Below are 16,529 nucleotides of genomic sequence, written 5' to 3'. Positions count from 1 at the left end.
ATTTTCATAGTCTTTGCCAAATTCATTTGTACATATAAATGTTACACTACGACTTATTATTTTTCTTTTTACCCTAATGAATTTAGGGGTAATAATAAGGCCTGGTACATAAAGATTGCTGTCTGTATAAATATTTCACCTTAGCAGTGCAGCCCAGACTTTAAGAAATTTGTTATTCCAAACTTTAACCAAATGCATAATATGACTGATCACTTCTTAACAAAATGTCTTATCCAGTTGTAAATGTAATCTGCCTACAGGTATATTATCTGAATGAGCACTGTCAAATAATGCGACATCTTATATGATCAGTTCGACTTTTTATATGATTAACTTTTCATTATTTATATGGTCAATTTGACTTTTATATGGTCTTTTAGTCTTATTAACTGGGTTGATAACGTAAACTGGCCACCATCAATAGTTTCCAAGCTGACACCTCGAGCGTTAGCCCTTCGTCAGAGCGACTGGAGAAATTGTGGGTTGTGTGTGTGTTTGCCGTATTTACTTGATTTAAACCTCGCTCTCGATAGTTCACAGGTCAAACACGCCTCTGTGAGGGAAATTTCCCTTTTAAGCTGGACAATACAATCGGCATTGTTCAATTACCGTTTTCAAATAAACATGGCCACTCTGTGAATGATGCTTTTCACGCCTCTCTCAGGCTGTCGGCTTGCTTTGTTTACGATAAGCGCGCCTGAGTAATTTACTGTTCACTCGGCTGACACTAGTACTTTTTTGAAACGAGTAACATTTCAAACATTTCAGACATGATTTTTTTCATCATGTTTTCCGGTGGCAAATGCGGAACAACGCTCGAGTATGGCGCTTATGACAAGACCTTAGAAGTCATACTTAGGGACACGTATGTGCTACATATGCTGTTTAATATTAGTTGTAATCGTCCCTGTAGAAGTCTCAGCTAGAGACGAAACGCGTCGGAAAAAATAGACAAAAAGTTACAATACCAAAAAGTCTTTCTTTGTGCTGCTCGCTGGTCTCCGTTAAAAAAAGATAACGAAATTCGTGACAACACATTGTGCTTATGTCACGCTCTCTCCAGAACCGATGGGCCTGTGGTCAAAGTAATGTACACCGGACAAAATCTTAAGTTAAATGCTTTTCGGCTTGGACTAAAAAATATTTCTTTAAGTAACAGACTCGATAATGGTCAAGAGCAAAAAAATAATATAATTTTTTTTACCGCTGTTTGGCATGGCATGCAATTGATCTGTGGCTCTGAATACGGATACGCGATCCGTCGCGTTTCGATAATTCAACCTTTTTAGAGAAGAGTATGTTGTTCTTCACTTTGTATTTAAGTCTCTAAATGGTGGCTTTTACCAAAATGGAATAAAATCTTTTCTTTTTCTGTTCGGTAGCAGCTGGACATCGAGGGCATATCATTTCACGCGACCTTGATCGGAACGTTTTCAAAATGGCCGTTGATTAAGCGTCAAAAAAAGATCGGTAGAAAAGTTGGTTTTTCCAATATATCGTTTATTTGCTCATCTAGGATTCTTTAACCAAAGAGGAATTTATAGGGACAAAAAAAGGGGGAAATTTTGCCGTCAGTTACCCTTTAAAGTACCTATGACACGAACTTTTTCTTGTATTTTCTGGTTGATAGTTGCATTTAAAGTTGTAAATAATCAACATTAGCGCCTAGCGAGTCCTCTTTGGCCACTTTTTTGCGCATTGAAAGTACGATTTTGTTCGAGTGGTATTTGGATTCTTTGTGGCATTTTGTGGTAAAATTTCCGCACAGCCCCATACTTCATTATGCATTCAGTTCTTGAATAGAGAAAACAATGAATAAAACAATACATCGCCATTGGGAAAACAGATTTGTTTTACAATAGTATGGGGCTGTGCGGAAATTTTACCCATTTTGTTAGCGGCCAAAAGACGTTCACGAAGCGAATGAACTGAACAAAATTTACTGACATTGTAAAGTCAGGCAAAACAGGTTTTCAATTGAAAAGCGATACTTGCATATTGAATACAAAACCACTCAGTTGTTCGTACAAGCGCTTTAGTGATTGTCCTACTCACATTATTGTCGTCCAGGAATGCTGTTGAATTGCATACAGTGTGGTAAAAATATTAATGAATGGTTTCTGCACTGTAATGTTTGTGTATTTTCTCCAATGGCATTCAATATGGCGTCAATGACTCGAAGGTAACCGCAAATGAAAGTATATTTTCCCTTTTGAATGATGATCGATGCATAAGAATGCCCAAAATTGCTATTGAATGTTGATTAAAATTAAAAAAATGATTGTCCTATTCACAGTAATGTCGTCTGGGAATGCTGTTGAATTGCAAACAGTGTGGTAAAAATATTAATGAATGGTTCCTGCATCATCATGTTTGTATATTGTCTCCATTGGCATTCAAGATGGCGTTTACAACTTGAAGGCTAACGGAAATGAAAATGTATTTTCCTTTTCTGTAGGACATTTGACGCCTAAGAATGTCCAAAATTGCTATTGAATGCTTATTAAATTACCGAAATCGTTTTAAATCGTTTTTTGTCGCTGAGGAATGTAACTTCACGCAATAGTTCGCCTTTTCACGCAAATGAGTGCATGTTTTCTCGAAATGAACAACAAAAGGTGTAGTTGATAAAAACTGTTCTTTACCTCATCGAAATTCACGTTAGAGCGAGAAACATCATGATGGCAGACGCAGAAACTGATTATCTTGATGATTAGTGGACGAACTGCGAAATTTCTCCGGAGACTGTTTGACGTGTTATGACTTGTTATTCCTACCACATGGAAATTTTAAACCTTAAATATGCTAAATGCCTATGCAATGAAGAGTTAATTGTTTTAATGTGGCGTGATGTTTACAGGTCAAACACACCTTAGCAAGGGAAATTTCCCTTTTAATCTGGTCAATACACTCAGTATTGTTCAATTCCGTTCCGAAATAAACATGGCCACCCTGAACAACGCTCTTTAAAACACGCGATAGAGCAAGAACGACTTCTCTTTTGTCCATAGCGCTAACGCTTACTTCTGCTTGCTTAAAAGATGCAAAAAAGAAAAACAAAACAAAACAAAAAAAAACAGACTGGACATCTCACAAACACGCCTGCTCCTGAAAATTCCCAGACTTAGTCTTGATAAAAATAACAATTCCTTCCCTCATGTAGAGCAGACAATTAAAAGCCTGGTTTAAATATAATATGAAAAGGTCTGTAGCCATCTGTGACTGATAGTATCATGGATTGGTTATTATTCGTTAAAATGACAATTGATATGGTAACTTAAAATAACTGTGTGCAAATGATAGGAATCATGAAACTGTACCCCACTCTTGATCCTCTTTAATGAAAGCAATTATTATTCTTCACGCTCCACTTTTTTTTGGTGCTTGGGAGTCACATATTTTGCATCTATACCACATTCGTAATATAGTCTAAATATTTGATTACCTCAACTCCCCGTAACCACTGCTGTGTAGCCAAGTCCCTTCACGCCTCGCGCGTTTCTGGTTGGACCACGTTCGGCTCGTACTCGCTACAAAAACATTCAGTTATTTTAGTTAAAACTGACGAGGTCATAAGGTTTGGACTTCTTTCTTCTAGTTTTTTTAGTTACCAGATCACTTCTCATTTTAAAGAATAATAATTGTTGCGCTAAAGTGGATCAGGAGTGGGGCACAGTTTTACGATGCCTATCACAAGACTAAAATGAGTCTCATTAACTTAAGTGAAACTCTCAACATGTACAACTATCTGTTTAAGAACATTTTCAAAGTCTAAGCCAAATTTATTCGTACATATATAAGTTACACTACTACTTATTTTTTCCTTTTTACATCAGTGGATCTAGGAGTAATAATAAGTCCTGGTACATAAAGATTGCTGTCTGTGTAAATATTTCACCTTAGCAGTGCAGCTTAGACTTTAAGAATTTTTTTATTTCAAACTTTAACCAAATGCATAATATGACTGATCACTTCTTAACAAAATGTCTTATCTTGTTGTAAAGGCATAGGATAAAATATGAAAAACCAATTAAACCAGTAGTGTTTACTATTACAACCACCTCCCACCCCTCCCTGCGTAGTAATAGTCCGTCTCTCGCCCCTCCCTGGGAAATAACACTCTGTCTCCCCCCCTTCCCTCAGCACTGATAGACCTCATCCCACCCCTCCCTTAATACTAATTGTGTGCTCCCCCCTTTAAAATGGTCCAAAAAAAAATGTTCCAAAAAATAGTCCAAAAAATCGTCCAGTCCAAATTTTACCCTACGTCTGTTGTAAATGTACTCTGAATGAGCACTGTCAAATAATGGGACATCTAATATGGTCAATCTGGCTTTTATATGGTCTTTTAGTCTTATTAACTGAGTTGATAACGTAAATTGGCCACCATCAATAGTTTCAAAGCTGACGCTTCGAGCGTTAGCCCTTCGTCAGAGCGACTGGAGAAATTGTGGGTTGTGTGTGTGTTTGCCGTATTTACTCGATTTAAACGCCACTCTCGAGAGTTCATGGTTCTCGAGAAATGTGGCGTGATGTTTACAGGTCAAACTCGCCTTAGCAAGGGAAATTTCCCTTTTAATCTGGGAAATACACTCAGCTTTCTTCAATTTCTTAGTTTCGTACTTGTGCTTGCTTAAAAGATGCACACACAAAAAAAAGAGACCAGACGACTCAAAATGCGGCTAAGAGTGGTAAAGTTTTGGATAAATTTTGCGTGAATGTATATATATATATATTTATTTTTTTTCCCTTTTAAAGTTCAAGTCGTAATTTGAGAAACATTACGTGCTTGTTATTTCCGTTGCACGATTGTGCCATTAAATCGGTTTTTTTTTTTTTTTTTTTTTTTTTAACCAAGACACTGCGTTTTATACTGTGGGTGCTAGGCAGTCTCACGACATTTGCCTGTCGGCTTGTTAATTTACGATAAGCGCGCTTGAGTGACTTACTGTTCACTCGGCTGACAATAGTACTTTTTTGAAACGAGTGACCTTGCACACAAGATTTATTTCATCATGTTTTCCGGTCGCAAATGCGAAACATCGCTCGCCTATGGCGCTTATAACAAGACCTTGGAAGCCAGATCAAAACTGCACTGTAATGTTTGTGTATTTTCTCCACTGGCATTCAATACGGCGTCAATTACTCGAAGGTAACCTCAAATGAAAGTATATTTTCCCTTTTGAATGATGATTGATGCATAAGAATGCCCAAAACTGCTATTGAATGTTGATTAAAATAAAAAATCGTTATGGAACCTGATTTACCCGCAAATTATCGTTTTTTGTAGCTAGAACATAACGTCACGCAATTGTTCGTCTTTCCACGCAAATGAATGCGTATTTTCTCATAATGAACAACAAAAGGTTTAGTTGGAAAAACTGTTACTCACTTACCTTGAAATTCAAGTTAGAGCAAGAAAAATTTTGATGGCAGACGCACAAACTGATTATCTTAATAACTATTGAATGAACTGCGAGACTGCGACTCGAAATTTATCTAGAGACTGGTTGAGATGTTCAGACTTGTTATTCACACCACACGGAAATTTGAAATACCTATGCAATGAAGAGATCATTGTTCTCATGTTTTCCGTCCTTAGCGCTCACTTAACGCTTACTTCTGCTTGTTTGAAAGATGTTTAAAAAAATCAGACTAGACAACTCACAAACACGCCTGCTCTTTCAAATTCCCTGACTTAGTCTTGACAGAAATAACAATTACTTTCCTCAATCTTACATCTAGAGCAGACAATTAAAAGTCTGGTTTAAAGATAATATGAAAAGGTCTGTGGCCATGTGTGACTGATAGCCTTCTGGTTTGGTCATAACTCGTTAAAATGAGAAGTGATGTGGTAACTAAAAATAACTGTGTGTAAATGATAGGAATCATGAAACTATACCCCACTCTTGATCCTCTGTAATGCAAGAATTGTTATTCTTCAGGCTCCACTTTTATTTATTTATTTTTTTTTTTGGTGCTTGGGAGTCACATATTTTGCGTCTGTACAACATTAGTAATAAGTAACATTTGATTACCTTAACTCCCTGTAACCACTGCTGTGTAGCAAAGTCCCTCCACGCCTCGTGCGTCTCTGGTTCGACCCACGTTCGGCTCGTGCTCGCTAAAAAAACACAGTTATTTTTAGTTAAAACTGATGAGGTCACAGAGTTTGGATTTTTTCTTCTAGTTTTTTTTAGTTAACAGATCACTTCTCATTTTAAAGAATAATAATTGCTTGCGCTAAAGTGGAGTGGGGGACAATTTCATGATGCCTATCACAAGACTAAAATCAATCTCATTAACTTAAGTGCAACTCTCAAAATGCACAGACATCTGTTTAAGAACATTTTCAAAGTCTTAGCCAAATTTATTAGTACATATATATGTTACACTACTACTTCTTTTTGTCCTTTTAACATCAGTGGATCTTGGAGTAATAATAAGGCCTGGTACATAAAGATTGCTATCTGTGTATGTATTTCACCTTAGCAGTGCAGCTTAGACTTTAAGAATTTTTTTATTCCAAACTTTAGCCAAATGCATAATATGACTGATGACTTCTCAACAAAATGTCTTATCTTGTTGTAAAGGCATAGAATAAAATATGAAAAACCAATTAAACTAGTAGTGTTTACTATTACAACCACCTCCCACCCCTCCCTGCGTAGTAATAGTCCGTCTTTCGCCCCTCCCTGGGTAATAACACTCTTTCTCCCCCCTTCCCTCAGCACTGATAGACTTCATCCCACCCCTCCCTCAATACTAATGGTGTGCTCCACCCTTTAAAATGGTCCAAAAAATGGTCCAAAAAAATAGTCCAAAAAATAAATGAATAAAGGGGTAAGTTTCTAAAGAAACTGTGGTGCTGCGTCGGTGGGAGAGTATAGCAGGTAATTTAGTGTTAACAACTGGGTTGAAAACGTAAATTAGCCACCGTAAAGGGTAAAAAAGCTGACGTTTCGAGCGTTAGCCCTTCGTCAGAGCGATGGGGCTGACGAAGGGCTAACGCTCGAAACGTCAGCTTTTTTACCCTTTACGGTGGCTAATTTACGTTTTCAACCCAGTTGTTAACACTAAATTACCTGCAGTCCAAAAAATAGTCCAGTCCAAATTTTACGTCTGTTGTAAATGTACTCTGCCCTCAGGTATGTTATCTGAATGAGCACTGTCAAATAATGGAACATCTTATATGGTCAATTTGATTTTTATATGCTCTTTTAGTCTTATTAACTGAGTTGATGACGTAAATTGGCCACCATCAATAGCTTCAAAGCTGACGCTTCGAGCGTTAGCCCTTTGTCAGAGCGACTGGAGAAATTGTGGGTTGTGCGTGTGTTTGCCGTATTTACTCGATTTAAACGCCACTCTCGAGAGTTCATGGTTCTCGAGAAATGTGGTGTGATGTTTACTGGTCAAACACGCCTTAGCAAGGGAAATTTCCCTTTTAATCTGGGCAATACACTCAGCATTCTTCAATTTCTGTTTTGCACTAAACATGGCCACTCTGAATGATGCTTTTCACGCGATAGAGCAGAAACGACTTCTTTTCCGTCCATAGCGCTCGCCTAACGCTTACTTGTGCTTGCTTAAAAGATGCACACACAAAAAAAGGAGACCAGACGACTGAAAAAAACACGCCTGCATGCTCTACAAAATTCCCAGACTTAGTCCTGACAAAAATAACAATTACTTTCCTTAACCTTACATCAGATCTAGAGAAGACAATTGAAAGCTTGGTTTAAATATAATCTGGAAAGGCCGGTCTGTGGCCATCTGTGACTGATAGCATTCTGGATTGGTTATTATTCTTTCATATGAGAAATGATATGGTAACTAAATATAACTGTACCCCACTCTTGATCCTCTTTAAACGGTAACTGACAGCGAAAAGTAACTTTTTCGGAATACTGCCCTTTTTGTGGTCTTTGTACCTTGTTAATAGCCTAGATTTTGAATTATCTCTAACGTTTGTGACAGATACAGCGCTGATAACTGTTCATTTTGGTGAAATTAATCACACAACTTGTGTTCTCTATTTCTTCTTAATTCAACATCGTGATAAAAATTTGTATTGTACTGATTCTTTTATTACAAGGTGTCAGTGTGGAAACTATTAGCAATCAATGCAGAGGGAAGAAAGTCAAGAAATAGTTGCAGTGAAAAATAAGTTTAAAGTCTGTTACAGAGGAACAGCTGCAGGCAGAAATCCTGGTGTTTTCCGTTCACACTGTAAATGTCAATGCGGCTAAGAGTGGTAAAGTTTTGGATAACTTGAGCGTGAATATATATGTATATATTTTTTCTTTTTTTTTTTAAAGTTCAGGTTGTAATTTGAGAAACATTACGTGCTTGTTATTTCCGTTTGCACGATTGTGCCGCTGAATCGGTTGTTTTCTTTTTTTTTTTTAACTAAGACACTGCGTTTTATACTGTGGGTGCTAAGCAATCTCACGACATTTGCCTGTCGGCTTGTTAATTTACGATAAGCGCGCTTGAGTAACTTACTGTTCACTCGGCTGACACTAGTACTTTTTTGAAACGAGTAACCTTGCACACAAGATTTATTTCATCATGTTTTCCGGTCGCAAATGCGAAACAACGCTCGCTTATGGCGCTTATAACAAGACCTTGAAAGTCATACTTAGGGACACGTATGTGCTACATATGCTGTTTAATGTTAGTTGTAATCGTCCCTGCAGAAGTCTGAGCTAGTGACGAAACGCGTCGGAAGAAGTAGACAAAAAGTTACAATACCAAAAAGTCTTTCTTTGTGCTGCTCGCTGGTCGCTGTTAAAAAAATATAAAGAAAGAATCCATCTTGTACATTTCCGCAGCGTGGAAGAAGAGCTTCGTTCACGAAGCCAGATCAAAACCTCCCGAAATTCGTGACAACACTTTGTGTTTATGTCACGCTCACCTCAGAACCGATGGGCTTGTGGTCACAGTGATGTACACCGAACAAAATCTTAAGTTAAATGCTTTTCGGCTTGGACTAAAAAATATTTCTTTAAGTAACAGACTCGATAATGGTCAAGAGCAAAAAATAATATAAATTTTTTCACCACTGTTTGGCATGGCATGCAATTTATCTGTGGCTCTAAATACAGATACGCGATCCGTCGCGTTTCGATAATTCAACCTTTTTAGAGAAGAGTATTTTATTCTTCACTTTGTATTTAAGTTTCTAAATGGTGGCTGGTACCAATATGGAATAAAATCTTTTCTTTTTCTGTTCGGTAGCAGCTGGACATCGAGGGCATATCATTTCACGCGACCTTGATCGGAACGTTTTCAAAATAGCCGTTGATTAAGCGGCAAAAAAAATCAGTAGAAAATTTGGTTTTGCGCCATATATCGTTTATTTGCTCATTTAGGACTCTTTAATCTAAGAGGAATTTATAGGGACAAAAGAAGGGGGACATTTTGCCGTCAGTTACCCTTTAAAGTATCTATGACACGAACCTTTTCTTGTATTTTGCGGTTGATAGCTACCTTTAAAGTTATAAATAATCACCCTTAGCGCCTAACGAGTCCTCTTTGGCCTCTTTTTTGCACATTGAAAGTACGATTTTGTTCGAGTGGTATTTGGCTTCTTTGTGACATTTTGCCAGCGGCCAGAAGACGTTCACGAAGTGAATGAACTGAACGAAATTTACTGACATTGTAAAGTCAGGCGAAACAGGTTTTCAATTGAAAATCGATGCTTGGATATTGAATACAAAACCACTCAACTGTTCGTACAAGCGCTTTAGTGATTGTCCTATTCACACAAATATCGTCCAGGAATGCTGTTGAATTGCAAACAGTGTGATAAAAATATTAATGAATGGTTTCTGCACTACACTCTTGGCGTATTGTCTCCACCGGCATCTAAGATGGCGTTAAGGACTCGAAGGTTAGCGCAAATGAAAGTATATTTTTTCCCTTTTGTAGGACGATTGATGCATAGGAATGCCCAAAATTGCTATTGAATGCTAATTAAAATAAAAAAATCGTTAGGGAACCTGATTGAACACGCAATTTTTCGTCTTTCGACGCAAATAAATGCGTATTTTCTCCTAATGAACAACAAAAGGTTTAGTTGAAAAAACTGTGACTCACCTTCCTCGAAATTCAAGTTAGAGCGAGAAATATCTTGATGGCAGACGCACAAACTGATTATCTTAATGATTACTGAACGAACTGCGAGACCGCGACTCGAAATGTATCCAGAAACTGGTTGAGGTGTTATGACTTGTTACTCATACCACACGGAAATTTTAAACCCTTAATACGCTAAATGCCTAAGCAAGAAAGAGTTCATTGTTCTCATGTCGCCTGATGTTTACAGGTCAAACACACTTTAGCAAGGGAAATTTCCCTTCTAATCTGATCAAGACACTGAGCATTGTTAAATTTCCGTTCTGAGAGCAACATTGCCACCCTGAACAATGCTCTTCAAAACACGCGATAGAGTAGAAATGACTTTTTTTTTTCCGTCCATAGCGCTCACCTAACGCTTACTTCTGCTTGCTTGAAAAGTGTTGAAAAAAAGAAAAAACCGACTAGACGACTCACAAACACGCCTGCTCCTTAAAATTCTCCGACTTAGTCTTGACAGAGATAACAATTACTTTCCTCAATCTTACATCTAGAACAGACAATTAAAAGTCTGGTTTAAATATAATCTGAGAAGGTCTTTAGCCATCTTTGACTGATAGTATTCTGGATAGGTTGTTATTCGTTAAAATGAGAAGTGATATGGTAACTAAAAATAACTGTGTGTAAACGATAAGCATCATGAAACTGTACCCCACTCCTGATCCTCTCTAATGCAAGCAATTATTATTCTTCACGCTCCACTTTTTATTTATTTTTTTTGGTGCTTGGGAGTCACATATTTTGCATCTGTACTACACTAGTAATATAGTCTAAACATTTGAATACCTCAACTCCCCGTAACCACTGCTGTGTAGCAAAGTCCCTATACGCCTCGCGCATTTGTGGTTCGACCCACGCTCGGCTCGTGCTCGCTAAAAAAACACACAGTTATCTTTGGAAATGACCAATTTTCTGGGAGTTAATCGACCTTAACATTTATCTTTCCTCTCCATTTCCGGAGTTTTAACATCCCCCTTTTAACAGATTTCGTGGAGGTGTCACTATGTTGTAGTTGTGATCGGACATCCGTGTAAAGGAGGCATCGCAAAAATTTTGTGGAGTCTGTAATATAGGTAAGCAACGAAAAAAAAAGCAACTATCTTACGGCTAATACGAAATCATGAGCGAAAACGAAGCACGTGTTCGTTCCTATTCTGTTTTGTGGGTCTAATATGCTAAATAGGGCCTTCATCACGAAGACAACATCGGGTGAGCTCGGATTTCGTAATCGGAAATCTACCCGAGATGACCTCCTTCTGACAGATTTCGGAATACGCTTTCCGTTATCTTTAGCTTAAACTGATGAGGTCACAAGGTTTTGGTTTTTTCGTCTGATGTTTTTTTTAGTTACCATATCACTTCTCATTTTAAAGAATAATAATTGCTTGCGCTAAAGTGGATCAGGAGTGGGGGACAGTTTTATGACGCCTATCGCAAGACGAGATTATTATTCATTTTATACGTATTGCAATAGTACTAGTCTTAACATAAAATAATTGTGAAGTTGAGTACGATATAAAAAACGACTTTTTTAGACAAGCACTAAAATATGTTTTTTTTTTAATTTAGATGTTCAGTTGCCATAATAGTGTTTGCTAGAAATAAATTGGATTTTAAATAAACGCCGCCCTCGAATACAGGCCGCACTCGAATCACGAAAAATTTAATAAACTCCGCGGCGTCTAATCGAATAAACACGCTTTATGCAGAAAATGGAGCTACGCTGTTAGTGGGAATATGGTGACGAGAAAACTAGAATAGATGAATGAAAAGCACTCGTTGATTGAGTTAGCGGAGAGGGAGGGGAGGGACGGGTTGTTTGTGACACATAGTAGGTTCGTTATAAATGTTATTGTTTTCTCTCTATTCAGTAATTTTTTACATTTTCTCAATACTATCATCAACTGTTTTACAGCATTCAATTTTCAAGGCATCTGAAGGAATTTTGTCAAGTGATGTTCAAAATACAAGCACAACAAAGTGATGATGACAACAGTGTAGCAGATGGAGAGAGTAAAATCTTGCTATCACGTGTAGAGGCTGGATACACGAACATTAATAAGACTGTGGTGTAAAAAACAAACATTTAACGTGCCATCAGAATATTAATTTCTGACCAATTCGTTCCCATGTCACTCAAACGTCAGAAATTACATGTTTTGACCGCACTCAAACGATACATTCAATGTGAAAAGTTTATTTAGGACCAGTCAGTCAGTCTTCAAGTATAAGCATCCTGATAGTGAAAAAGAAAGGCAAAATGTGAAGTTAAAAGTAAACATTACAGAATTAAACACGTAACTTTTTAGCACTGACAAACGTGAAATCAAACTGTCGTCGACATAGCCATCTTTGGCGGACACAGATTTCTAACGTCTAGGGTATCTGAAAAAGTCTGTCTGGATCACCAGCATTAGCCGCAGCAGAATCATCACCAGCTCTTAAGAAATGTGTGCTAAATAGAGAAATATCTGGGACAAGCCTCGTAAAGCTAAACTTAAAGTAATCTCTTGTACATGAATAACTTAGCGGCTTGTTAATAGATACTAGTCTGTGACCTAATCAGTTAAACTTGCAATTGAAGAAAGTTTGAAGACATAATGGCCTGCCCCGACAGGAAACTTTTCAACCTCACTTAAAAACGCCTGAAAATTTTAATAGTAGAGTTAATAGTATTGTGGTCGCTGCGAAAACTTATGTCTCCACATTTAAGATGAAGAATCTCCTCAATTCGGAAGAAACCAGCCGATAAACCAGAACAAAACACATACATTTAGTGATTCAATTAAATTATCTAAGTTGGATTTCTCAAACAGCTTCCTTATCATGTCTGAAAAAACTGGCTCTTTCTTATTATGAACACAAATGCCGATTATTCTCTCAGCCTCTCTGTTAACTGCGTGGATAATCGAGATGTCTCACGTAGGGGAAGGTAAACCCGCCAAATGGTGTGCCCACTGTATTCCATATATAACAGAGTCAACTGCTGAGTGGGAATAGGTGGTGTCCAATAAATGCTGCAAGTATATAAAGCCACATGCTCTAAATTTGCAGGAAACGCACAAATCTCGGTCTTGGAACTGGCAAACTCCTTCCACCAAAGAAAAGCTCTCCGGTAGGCTTTGGTGGTACCTGGTGCTCTCGACGTAACGACACTTGATTCCAGTCTGGACGCAAGACTTCTCAGTGACAGGTCACTCAGCTCGCTAAGGCAATGCCACAGGTTATTATTAAACACGTTTATAAGGAAAAGAAAGAAAAACAAAAAAGGGAGGCAAACAAAGAGCATGATTGAGGGAATTTAAGATCTGAATTGAGTCGAGTCGATGAGAAAACAACGGAGAAGTCACACTCGCTGGGACTGTAAACAAGACGGTTACGTCATCTCTGGTGTAGGCACTCTGAACAAGAAACTAATGGCGAATGAAACAGCAGGAACAAGACATTGTCGGCGACCGGTCGAATGTTCTCGTTCTAAGCAGTCCCACGCATTGCGTTTGTTAGGCAACAGCCAAACAATGTGCTAACGTATAGCTCCACCGAGGGGCGTCATTACAATACAGCCAAACACCAACAGGGGGCTACACAGTCTTCAACCGAACATGTCATACAAAATAAATCTGCACAATCTCCTTCAAAATACACGCTTTAACTGTAACCAAAATATGCTTTAAATACTAACAACAAACATACTAGAATTTCAGTCAAGAAACGTAAACTTCAATACAATCTTCGATGAGTCACGATTCGGAGAGACCATCGACTCCTCAGGGTACACAAGACTGGCAAGCCATACAATAGCCATTAGGGGAGGTACAAAAACGCTCCTTAAAGAGGAGCGAAAATTGTTACCAGCAAAATCAATACGAAGCGCCAAGCATCGTGACTTGAATGCCTTGGTACCGAACAATTTGTTCTTTGCTTTGCCTTTAATGAACAAATTCGATTTGTTGAAACAGAGAGAGAGAAACAGCCAATCCCTTACAAAGAAATTGAAATGCGCATCATCGCCACATAGTAATGGCGGAAAATATGCGGACTTCCACATAGTTACGATTAAAGAACCAACTGCCTTACAATCACTCATATGACTCAACACTTAACCAACGAGTGCGGTAGGTAGGACAAGCCAGTTATTCTCTGATGGCCAATCCTACGTAAACGCATGGTGTTATAATGACAAGCAAATCTGTCAAAGGTGATCATTTCCCTCCAGGTTAAAGATTTTACAGATTCCTGGTCATGATTTGTGTGACATTTCCACAGCTAGGGGTCCTCAGCTCGCGAAACTGAGCCTCGTTTTAGCGTCAAGATTATAGCCAATCCAAGAAAATTTTCACTCGGGCTCCCAATTGAACTTTTCTTTGTGAATTTCGAGGCTACAGTGTGAAAGATCTGCGCGAACAATGGAACTGTTAATCTTAGCAGAATTCAACGGGGAACCCGCCCCAATGCCGTCATCGAAAAATATAGCGATTGGAATTCCTTGTCTTCTCCACTGGGTTTCCAGAGGTTTGAGAAGCTTTGTGAAAATAAAAGGTGCACTAGAAAGTACAAAAGGCAGGTGAATTGAAAATGTCTGACATACCCTGTGCCAAAATTCCATGAAAATGCTAGATATTTGTGATGATTCGAAAAAATATCAACATAGTGATAGACTGCTTTCAAATCAAACGAAAAAACATAATAATTTTTGGGCAAGGCAATCTTGATGGTATGCAACCCCTCACCCTTAAACTTCTGTTCAGATATATTCAAATCAACATGCCATGAATCCAAGATAAGTCTCTTTATATACCGTTAGCTTGAACGGAAACATTAAACGGATTGACAATATCAGGAGGAGTGAATATTTCCTCGACGCAATGATCACACAAAAACTCCGAAGTAGCCTCAGCAAACAAAAACCGCGGCTCCTCAGCTTTCCTTCAACAGAAACTTGTTGGACACAGCAGAATTTTACGAGGAACCCGCTCCGATACCGTCATCGAAAAAGATAGCGACTGCAGTTTCTTGTTTCCTTCAATGGGTTTACAGAGGTTTAGGAAGCTTTATGAAAGTAAAAGTTGCACTAGAAAGCACAAAAGGCAGAACCGTAAATTGAAAATGTCTGACATACCCTGTGCCAAAATCCCACGATATGTTCCTATGTCACTCCAACATCAGAAATGACACTTAATCTCAAGTAAACTCAGATTAAGACATAACTTTAATGAAGTTTCTTCAATGAAGCATTGAGGTGAAGTTAAAGATCTTTTATACTAATTTATTGACTTCTAAGGCGCAAATTCTATGTATATATATTCAAATGCGCCATAACATAATAATTACAATAAGCTAAAGATAAAATAAAAAAAAAAAAATAATAATGATAATTGGAATACAAAATAACAATTCAATACGATTCATAATAACTAATAACTAATTATTAATTAATTAATTAATAAACTAATAACTAATTATTACTTGAAATGTTCTATTTAAACTTTATCAATGAAGAAATAACTATAAAAACTTTATCAATTATGAAATGCTTTCTTAAAAGAAACGTCTTAAGCTTCGATTTAAAACTATTAATAGAACTAGATTCTCGTATATCCCTTGGTAAATTATTCCATAGCTTAGGTGCCGCAAACATAAATGCCCGGTCACCAAGTGTTGCCTTAGACTTAAAACTAGGATAACTGAGTAAGGTCTTATCCCTGGAATTCCTTAAATGATATCTTGACTCGGGCTTGCGTGTAATTAGAGAACTTAAATAAGACGGTGCAAAACCCTTAAAAATCTTGAAAACAATTAATACAATCTAAAATTCAATTCTTAACTTAATAGGTAACCAGTGCAACTCCATCAGTAAAGAAGTAATGTGACAATATTTACTTTCATTGCATATTAGTCTGGCACACATGTGTTGAACACGTTGCAATTTGTTGATTTGATATTCCGGGGCACCATACAATAAACTATTGCAATAGTCAATTCTGCTTGAGATGAAGGCATGGACCAGAGTTTTTGTGTTCTCTTTAAACAAGTATTTTCTCATCCTCCTCAGATTGTATAAGTAGTAAGAGGCAGAGTTGCATGTTCTTGTTAAGTGAGTTGCCATTGTTAGTTTTGCATCGAACCATGAGACCAAGTTCCTCGCAGATAACACGGGCGTAATTGCTGAGTTGCCAACACGGAGACTGGAAATATTTGCTTTAGCGAGTTGCTGGGGTGTACCAATGATCAGAAACTCAGTCTTGTTGTCGTTCAGTTTCAATTTATCATTCAATATCCAATTACGAATATCATCAATACAGCTTTCCATTCTAGCCAAAGCAACATCTTGGTTAACACTGGCATTGGGGCAGAAGGACAAATAAAGTTGGCTGTCATCTGCATAA

The 16,529-nt window shown here is 37.7% G+C and overlaps 2 pseudogenes across 1 annotated transcript in view; both read right to left on the bottom strand.

The window, feature by feature from the left end:
- The window catches only part of LOC149038001 (uncharacterized), a 33,459-nt pseudogene extending 23,199 nt beyond the window's left edge, over positions 1–10,260 (bottom strand). Inside the window, exons 1-2 of the transcript XR_016180890.1 lie at positions 10,105–10,260; positions 3,446–3,530 (exon numbers count right to left, since the gene is read on the bottom strand). The product of XR_016180890.1 is annotated as an uncharacterized LOC149038001 (transcript). The remainder of the gene's footprint in view (positions 1–3,445; positions 3,531–10,104) is intronic.
- Positions 10,261–12,778: 2,518 nt separating this feature from the next.
- On the bottom strand, positions 12,779–13,706 carry LOC149038000 (uncharacterized; annotated as a pseudogene).
- Positions 13,707–16,529: the final 2,823 nt, after the last annotated feature.

The sequence above is a fragment of the Pocillopora damicornis genome, chromosome 11, assembly GCF_964200805.1.
Source record: "Pocillopora damicornis chromosome 11, jaPocDami1.2, whole genome shotgun sequence".
NCBI lineage: Eukaryota > Metazoa > Cnidaria > Anthozoa > Scleractinia > Pocilloporidae > Pocillopora > Pocillopora damicornis.
The sequence above is the reverse complement of the archived record's forward strand: the minus strand, read 5'-3'. Positions and strand labels throughout refer to the sequence as shown.